Raw genomic sequence first — 10,240 nt, 5'->3', positions numbered from 1 at the left:
CACAACTAAGGCTTTGTGCCCACGTTGCGTTCTGTTCCTGCAGAAATTTCTGCAGTGTTTGAACAGCACGCTTCAAATCACTGCAGAAAAAATCCATAATGAAAAGCCGATTTCCTGCGCTCTGGATGCAGCCCCTCCCATAGACAGAGCGGGGGCTGCATCCAAAGCGCATGAAAGAAGTGACATGTTGCTTTTTAGAACTCAGCGCTTCGGCAGCAGCCAAAGCGCTGCGTTCTAATACGCAACATGGGCATGGATTAGGCACAATCTTCATAGATTGTGCAGGGGACGCAGGACGCATGCAGTTACGCTGCAGTGCAGAACGCAGCGTAACTGCATGAAAATACGCTACGTGGGCACAGAGCCTAATAATAACAAATCACTTCTCCAATCAAAATGTCACTTTTAAAGACTACTGTCTGAAAATTATTCGGCCTGTTCATGATAAGAATCTTTAATATTTAGTAACCCACCCTTTGGCTGTTATGACCTGCTGCACAAGTTATTAATAAACAGACCGAAGCTACTGACAACATTACTGATGAATCTTGGTATATTCTTTATGGGTAATGGCCTCCAGATTATTAAAATTCTTTAAATTCCATAATTCACATCAGATGACTGTGACGAACACTCCAGAATGTTTCAGAGCTTCTTCTGAAACTAAAGGCCGCTTTACACGCTGCGATATCGGTACCGATATCGCTAGCGTGGGTACCCGCCCCCATCTGTTGTGCGACACGGGCAAATCGCTGCCCGTGCCGCACAACATCGCCCAGACTCGTCACACTACTTACCTGCCCGGCGACGTCGCTGTGATCAGCGAACCGCCTCCTTTCTAAGGAGGCGGTTCGTTCAGCGTCACAGCGATGTCACAGCTGCGTCACTGAACCACCGCCCAATAGAAGCGGAGGGGCGGAGATGAGCGGGACGTAACATCCCGCCCACCTCCTTCCTTCCACACAGCGGCCGGGAGGCAGGTAAGGAGAGCTTCCTGCGGTGTCACACGGAGCGATGTGTGCTGCCGCAGGAACGAGGAACAACCTTGTTACTGCTGCAGTAACGATTTTTGAGAATGGACCCCCATGTCACCGATGAGCGATTTTGCACGTTTTTGCAACGATGCAAAATCGCTCATAGGTGTCACACGCAACGGCATCGCTAATGCGGCCAGATGTGCGTCACCAATTCCGTGACCCCAACGAGTTTGCATTAGCGATGTCGTAGCGTGTAAAGCCCCCTTAAGACTTGGTGGACTTTGAGGAATGCTTGTTCTATTAAAAAATTCAATGATATGCAAGCTTCAGTCTCCTCTTCATATTATTTCTAGACTGTCCTGATACTTGCGTAAATCCATCTTGACCTGCAATTTCTAGAATCAGCGCAAGAAAAGCAGCCCCAGAGTATCACTGAATCGAGCTAATGTAGCCAGTATTCCTTTAACTTTGAACTTGTGAAGTATGACTCCAACTGTATGTCTGAGAAACTCTGTGCCTTTACTATATTTTACTATTCTTTTAATTCTTTATGCAATGTATTGATCTCTTCTCTTAATTTTTTGGACCACTCTCTTGACAACTAAGAATATTGGTGTACTGGAGACCACTGCCCATGAGGAGTGGACTAAAGATTCTTCCGGAAGGCTGCCAGAAGCTGGTGTCTGCCAGTGCATCATGTTTGTAGCAAGTCATACAGGTCAAAATCGCCTGTACTAAGTACTAGAGACACTTTTCTTGAAGGGGGGAATACTTCTGAGACTGTAGTATTATTAATATTAAAAATGGCATTTTGTTTTGCATTTTTAGAAACCACTAATTATATGAGTTGTGCTGAGGCATTAAGACGTTCTTGTTTGACTGGTTTATTGCCAACAGCAGAAAGTTTGATAGTATTTAAACTACTCGACTCCCATTGGAAATTTTACTATGTACAAATATAACACAACTTTCTTCAGTCAGAACCAATAGATCTCAATATTACTAACTTCTTTACGACTATATCATATCATAATAACTGATCAGCATTTATCTTCTCAGTGCAATAAGACACATTTCTAATTGGTGTATGCATTTTAAGACATGGTACTTCCAAGTAACTCCTTGAGTTTCTCCTTAAAGAACATGCATGTACAGTGCATGTAGACTGTGCTAATGTGATGTGATCGGGGATATATAGTGACGTGTTATGATTGGAAGTAAATAGAAGAAAGCCGTGATCATCCGCATAGACAGTTTAATCCAATTCCTGGTAGCAATTCTATTGTCAGCATTTTCTCGGTCTGAAATAGCTAATGATGGACATGAAATTGATTGCATCGATTTAGGAAAGAAATGTCAATAAGCTAGACTAAAGTTTAGTGTATCTTTAAAGGAAATCTGTCAGTGGGATAGCCTCCTTTAGAGTGTCTGTAGACACTTCAGGAGAGATGACAGGTCCTCCTTACAGGCGTTTTCCACCTTGGACAAACCTCAATAAGTCCAATAAAACGTATCCCACTGCCTAGGACCACCAGTGACCAGCTGTGTAGAAACCTGTAAGTATGTGCTCAATTTCCCTGCTGTGTCACTACAAGGGAAATGAAGCATTACAGATTGCTAATTCAGATTAATGGGTTCTGTGCGTAACGTAGGACAGGTACTCAAATCAAGACGCACTCTTTGTAAACATTCTCCATTCTGAACAAGAAATGAAGAATTGAAAATCTTCTATTAAGGCTAGAAATAAGAGTAAGGCCTGACTCGCACACGGATCGCATTGCATCGTCCGGACTGGCGGCTGGCTCTCCCGAAAGGAGCGTATCAGCTGCATGTATGTCTACGCAGCTGATTCGCTCCTGTCAGGAGAGCCGGCGGGCCAGTCCGGGTGATTAAATGCAATCCTCACGCGAGTCACACGCCGGTGTGACTCCAGCCTTAAGGGTGCTTTACACGCTGCGACATCGCTACTGATATATCATCAGGGTCACGTCGTTAGTGACGCACATCCGGCGCCGGTAGCGACATCGCAGCGTGTGACACCAAGGAGCGACGATCAACGATCGCAAAGTCGCCCAAAAACGGTGATCGTTGACACGTCGCTCCTTTCCTTAATATCGTTGCTGCTGCAGGTACGATGTTGATTGTCGTTCCTGGGGCAGCACACATCGCTATGTGTGACACTGCAGGAACAACGAACATCTCCTTACCTGCATCCACCGGCAATGCGGAAGGAAGGAGGTGGGCGGGATGTTACGTCCCGCTCATCTTCGCCCCTCCGCTTCTATTGGATGGCCGCTTAGGGACGTTGCAGTGACGCCGAACACACCTCCCCCTTAAAGGAGGGATTGTTCGGCGGTCACAGCGACGTCGCTGCACAGGTATGTGCGTGTGACGCTGCCGTAGCGATAATGTTCACTACGGCAGCGATCACCAAATGTCGCACGTACAACGGGGGCAGGTGATGTCGCAGCGTGTAAAGTACCCTTAACTCTTATTTCTAGCCATACAAAGGTATATGATAAATAAGTCTACCTCTCCTAACTGGTAGATGAGGTTCGCTGACGTTTCTTTTCGCCTATGTATGTCTATTAGAGCCATTTTGACACTTTAAAGTGCTGTTTATTAGACAAAATTGTACCTACTGTTAAGTATTATTTGTGCATCTTTTAGATGTTTAAACATATTTTTTTTTGTTTCCCCATGAATGGACAGATCTTCTATTGATTTTACTATTAAAAAACTATGTCAATAACTTTAAAAAAGTCTAAATAAATCCAGCATTTCTAGCATTGATAATGATTGAACAGATCACTGTAATGCATAAATGTACTAATGAAAATATATAATTTAACATTGCCTTTAATAATACATTGACCAGCAATGGTGGTGCCTTCATTTACTAATGATAAAACTCTATTTATATACCTGTGTCCATTTACAAAAAACTGTATATTTTGCATGGTGCATTGTAGAAAAGCAAAGTGGCTAAAGTGAAAAAGGAACATATTTATTGTAATAACCCCATGGAACTGTTAGGACTGTACCAATATATACATAGGCATTGATTATATATATATATCATTTGATTTTACTGATCTTTATATGGCCTTATGTCTTTTCACATTATATTTAGCCAAGTATTTCTGTGTTCTCCATCATAGAGACTGATAGTAGCTTAATTCTGCACCAAGCAAAATGACCCAGCTGAAATCAGAGTGTTTCAGGGCTTTTGCTCCTTCATTAAATTTTGATCGAAGGGACATACAGTAGAATAGATCACCTGTACTGTATCTAAATATGCACTGTATCTATATATGTACTGTATCTATATATGTACTGTACCTATATATGTACTGTATCTATATACAGGCTGTACATAAGTGCAAGAGGCTTCAGCTTGATGATCTTAATTATGTCTGCTTATGTCTCCACTGATGATATCTTTTGACATACCCCAATAACATGTCAGAAGATATTTTAGGGTGCATGTACAGCTTAATTAATCTAGGTCATGACATCAAGTGAAAGGGAAGACTTTCCATGAATCAATATACCGTAAATTTAAACTTATTATAACACTGGATGACAATGACGGTGATGCGGGCTTTATGAAATGATGCCTGGTGTCAGCGCATGTGCAGATTGAGCTATTGGCTCAATGTCAACCCGAGATCCTATCTGCGCATGCACCACCTCCGGGCGTCATTTTCCTTAAGTTCGCTGCTGGGAGATCAATGGGCCGGAGGCGGAGTGTGTACAGATGAGATCTTGGGCCGAGAGCTCCATCTCCAAACACGCCGACTCTGGGCACCATTATTTGAAGCCCACACCGTCGACATCTTCAGGCTGCCCCTGCCTTATTGCTTGCAGCACAGCAGCCCCCAGCACAGCGCCCGCAGCCTCCAGCTTTGCCCCTAACTACTGCTACCCCTCTCCACCATCTCCCGGTAAGGTGCATTTGGATTATAAGACGCACCTCTCATTTTCCTCGCAAATGTTTGGGAGAAAAGTGCATCTTATAATCCAAAAAATACGGTACGTAGCATAAGAGCAATATGAGCTGTGGAGAGGTGCACCTTTAAAGCTACAGCCCCATCTGAGTTCACCCTTTCCTGCAAAATAGTCTGTGACATTAATGTATATATAGTAGTCAAAAAGGTAATAAGCCAAGCACGTTGGATTGTCTTCAGCTTTACAGCAGCATCTTTCTTCTTACTTCTATAACAGTTTACCCTGTTCCCTAGTTATTTAATAAATATTCCCTTATATTAATTTCTTTATGGCTGTGTATTTCCAGATACAGTATATGCTTTGTATAAAATTTTAATGTGTAAATGATCAAAAAGTGAAAATGTTTTCCAAATATCTCCTATACTCAACACCAGGATAATGGGTTTATTTCTATTACCAGCTGCAAAGTTCTAAAGATTTCATGAGGTCACCCATTTTAGAATTGTGAGCCTTGATTGTTCATAAATATTCAGTTGTTATCATTGCCACATCTCATTTGGTTGTGGATGTACGGTGCATAATCACAAATTATTATATAATGTTTGGTCATCGATGACATCTTCTGTCAATTGTCCATAAAATCCATAGTGAGGATGCACAAAGCACAGATTGTAGGTCCAAGTAACAAATCTGTATTTTAATAGTTACTTTCATTGTTGCATTTCTAAAAAAAAGAAAAAAAAATACAAGAAAAATTATTACTTTATGTTACCTTCAAGTTTTTTGGGTTTATTCACTTTGGGTTAGTGCTTATTCAGGCATCTGTGCACACAGCTCCGATCTCAATGCACGTGTAAGGCCCGGTGCACCTACCCTGCAATCCGCTGTTTTGTAAAGTAAACGTGATATAGTGTGTTAGTGTAGACTGTGGCCATCTAGGGGCCTAGTTTGTAAATGACTGCTCCCTGGATTCATCAGGGTAGGGAGACTGTTAAAGGGAATTTGTCAGCAGCTTTTTCCATATAATCTGAAGACACAAAGCTGTAAGGGTTAATATTCAGATTACAGCCTTGAGTCTCTTATCTCAATGTATTTTTCTTTACATGCAATGTTAGTTTAACATTCCTTTCTTTATCATTAGCCTGACTGTGGAGCCATGAGCTGAAGTCCAACTCTGCCCCCCTCTGTGATTAGCAGCTTCTGTCTATGGAAATGTGCACTGATAGCCTGGTGTGGGTGGGGGGAGTTTGTTAAGCTCTGCTACATGTAAAACATTAAATCTTTGATTATGTCAGTACGGTTGCACCCAGTAAACTAAGTGATACATCATTAGATTTAGGATGTCTTTGCCTAATGCTGCTCTCAGATGAGGTAGCAAAAACCTGCTGACAGATTCCCTTTAAGGCCTTAGGTAGACACCCTCTCAAGGGTGGAGTTTTAGTGGTTAAAGAATAGGCGGCAGCCATGTTGAGTCAGTAGTGGAGGAGAAGGAAAAGAGTAAAGCTGCATCTGTGGGAGGTCTGGCGAGGAGTGGGCCAGCATCTATATTTCAGCCAGACTCTCTGGGTCAACCTGAGACTTAAAACACACAGGAAGGACTCTAGTTATGGACTGTTAGTGTGTCACAGCCACCCTTCAGTAGTGCCTCCGGGTTGCGACTGACACCCTACGGTACCAGTCTTAATGGAAGTTTAACATACAGTACACTCGGGCAAACTGATCATTACAGGAACAGCGGTGACTGAACTGTGTGCGACAGTACCCTGAACTGTTTTTCAGAATGAGTCCCTGGGGGTGGGATTAGGTCAGAGCCATGAGGGACTCTTTGAATTTATTGCATGCAACCGTGGTGTTAAAGTGAGAGGAGGAAAGTTTGAGAGTGGCTGTACAAGGGAGCAGTCTGCAGCAAAACCTCATATTAAACTAAACTGTACTATATCTGCAATGTTAAAGAACCGTGCCTACAGTGAATGTGTTCCAGAGACACTGTGTGTGACCTTAAGTAAGGAATTCTTTTTTAAGAAACTGGATTCTTAGTCTGAATTGTTTCTGAGCGCATGTAACCAAAACCAATTCCTTTGCACTGTGGAGATGGCGGTCGCGCAGACTGCACACCAACTGGGGCTGGCTCTTGCCCACGACTACTGCCAGGCGCCACCCCTACACACGGAGTGACCCCAGATCTCTCGAACACAACATGACAGCTTCATATATTTCTATAAGGCAGTGACGTGAGAGCCGCTGCCAGTCTCTGCGTTGCAGTCTGAGATTGGACCGATGCGCATGGATGTCTGAATGTATCATTCAGATCAGTATATTGTACCTGTGATTAATGAACCAAATTTATAGCCATACTCTGTAGAACCGCAAAGGGGCTATGTGTTAAAGATAAACTGTTACTAGGTTTTTGATACTTAAGCTGAGAGCAGCATAATGTAGAGGTAGAGACCCTGATTCCAGTGATCTGTCACTTGCTGGCCTGCTTCGTGTATTTTTGATAAAATCACTGTTTTATCATCAGGAGATTACCACTAGAAGACTGTCAGGTAGTCCAGCCTATTCATGAGCTCTGTAAAATTCTGCCCCCACCACTGATTGACAATTTTCTGTGTACACTGTATATGAACAGAAAGCTGCAAATCAGTAGGGTGGGTAGGGTTATAAAGAGCTCAGTATCCAAAGAACTGCTAGAGAGTGGTACCACCAATGGACTATAGGGTCTGCATTATACTATAAGGAGGACTATGTAGTGTGCATTATATTATATGGAGGAGTATGGAGTATGCATTATATTATATGGATGACTATGGGGTGTGCATTATATTATATGGAGGAGTATGAGGTGTGCAATATTTTATATGTAGAACTATGGGGTGTGCATTATATTATATGGAGGACTATGGGGTGTGCATTATTCGATATGGAGGACTATGAGGTATGCAATATACTATATGTACAACTATAGGGGTGCATTATATTATATGGAGGACCATGAAGCATGCATTATTCTATGTGGAGGACTATGAAGTGTGCCTTAGGGGTGCTTTACACGCTGCAACATCGCTAGCATTTGCTGGCGATGTCGACCGCGATAGCACCCGCCCCCATTGTACGGCCGATATGTGGTGATCACACATACCTGCCTAGTGACGTCGCTGTGACCGGCGAACCGCCTCCTTTCTAAGGGGGCGGTTCATTCAGCATCACAGCGACGTCACTAAGCGGGCGCCCAAAAGAAGCGGAGGGGCGGAGATGAGCGGGACGTAACATCCTGCCCACCTCCTTCCTTCCTCATTGCTGGCGGGACGCAGGTAAGGAGAGGTTCCTTGTTCCTGCGGTGTCACACGGAGCGATGTGTGCTGCCACAGAAACGAGGAACAACATCGTTACTCCAGCAGCAACGATAATTGGGAATAGGGGGGGGATGTCACCGATTAGCGATTTTGAACCTTTTTGCAACGATTCAAAATCGCTAATAGGTGTCACACACAATAACATCGCTACCGCGGCCAGATGTGACCCCCAAATTCTGTGACCCCCAACGAGATCGCTTTAGCGATGTTGTAGCGTGTAAAGCTACCCTTATACTCTATGGAAGACTCAGGGGGGTGAATTACATTACATGGAGAACTATTGGGTGCATTATACTATATGGACGACTTTGAGGTATGCATTATACTATATGAAGGACTATACGGTGTGCATTATATTATATAGAGGATTATGGGGGGTGCAAAATATTACATGGAAGGCTATGGCATGTGTATTATTATATATGGAGGACTTTCGGGGGGCCCACTATACTATATGAAAGGCTAGGTGGAGCCCATAATAATATTTACATGAATATGAGAGAGCCTTTATAGATTATGGACGGCTATTTGAGGTCCATTACACTATATGCAAGTATTTATACAGTATGAAGGTTTGTGTGGGGTCCATCATACTGTGCAGAGGTCTGTGTGAACTATAAGGCCCTGTGCCCACGCGGCGTATTTTGACGCGTATTTTCATGCAGATTTTCAGAAATCTGCAGCAAAATCTGCATGTCCATTGTGAAGCCAGCAGTCTATGAGAATTCAGAAGTGCTGTGCCCATGTTGAGTATTTTTCCCTTGCATATTTGGTGCAGATTTCTTTTTTTCTGCACCAAATCTGCTACAAAACTACACAGTGTGGGTGTCGCGGGCGGAGGAGGGGACGCTGTGCTCTCCCTCTGCTCGGGTCCGGCTGCCGCTGCTGCTGCTGCCGCTGCCGCTCGGTGGCTCGAGCGATGGGCCAGATCTCGGGGACTCGAGCGGCGCTCCTCGCCCGTCGGTGAAAAAGGGGGGTTTGGTTTTGGGGATTTATTGTCCGTGACGCCACCCACGGTTGTGGTGATTGTGTAGACACCACCGCTGCTCTGTATGGGGATCCCAGGAGCGGTGACAGGGAGCAGCTTTGTTGTTATTTCTCCCCTCCGTGGGTAGGGGGTTGGTTGTCCCGGGGCCCGGTGATGGGGTAGGGGTGGATGGCAGGCCGGGTGCGGGGCCTGGTGAGGTGCAGGGTCGCGGGGGCAGCGCTGTGCCTCACGGCACGGTGGTACTCACTCAGCCTGAGACGGTGACACAGTTCTCGGTAAAACACTCGGCTGGAAGGACGGTTCCCACGGACGGCTGCTGTTGCTTTTCCCCGGTAGTTAACGGTGACTGTCTCTTTCCCTGCACCTTGTGTAATGTTGGTAGCGATGGGTTCCCGCCGGTTACCTGCTCCCCGACTTGGATATGGGCCGGAGGAGCCCCTCTTTGCCCGCAGGCGCTGGCCCTGAGAAACTGGTGCCTTGGCGGTGGCGGTGTCTCTCTCATACGGTTGGACTGTTGCCTTCAATCGGGACTTAGTTGTTTGGAGACCCGGAGGTCCCCTTCACTGACGGATTTGGCAAATTCACGGCGACTCCTAGCCTTGCCGGGATCCGAAAGGCCCCTGCCAATGGTGCTGGCTTCTCCTTGTGTACCGGTCCGGTACCGCCGGGCCACCACCCGTCCACGGTCCTTACGGCACCTCCAATCAGCCTCCACTGCAGACAGTCACCGCCGTCTGCTAACCTTGCTGTCTCAGTCCGGGGCACACACCCGGACCAACTTCAGGCTTTCAAACTGTCACTTTTCTCTTTCACTACTTTCCCTCCTTCTACTTCAAACTCCAAACTCTCACCTCCTCTCACTTCCTCCTCCAAACTCTAACTGCCTGGTTTTCCTGCCTCCAGGACTGAACTCCTTGGTGGGCGGAGACCAACCGCCTGGCTCCACCCCCTGGTGTGGACATCAGCCCCTG

The 10,240-nt window shown here is 45.2% G+C and overlaps 1 protein-coding gene across 1 annotated transcript in view; it reads right to left on the bottom strand.

Annotated features, from left to right (window-relative positions):
• Window positions 1-1,088: 1,088 nt before the first annotated feature.
• Window positions 1,089-10,240, bottom strand: part of P2RX1 (purinergic receptor P2X 1) — a 178,538-nt gene continuing 169,386 nt past the window's right edge. Inside the window, exon 13 of the mRNA XM_075336374.1 lies at window positions 1,089-5,652. The gene's annotated coding sequence lies outside the window, so the exon portion shown is untranslated. The remainder of the gene's footprint in view (window positions 5,653-10,240) is intronic.

This window comes from Anomaloglossus baeobatrachus, chromosome 2 (genome assembly GCF_048569485.1).
Source record: "Anomaloglossus baeobatrachus isolate aAnoBae1 chromosome 2, aAnoBae1.hap1, whole genome shotgun sequence".
Lineage (NCBI taxonomy): Eukaryota > Metazoa > Chordata > Amphibia > Anura > Aromobatidae > Anomaloglossus > Anomaloglossus baeobatrachus.
The sequence above is the reverse complement of the archived record's forward strand: the minus strand, read 5'-3'. Positions and strand labels throughout refer to the sequence as shown.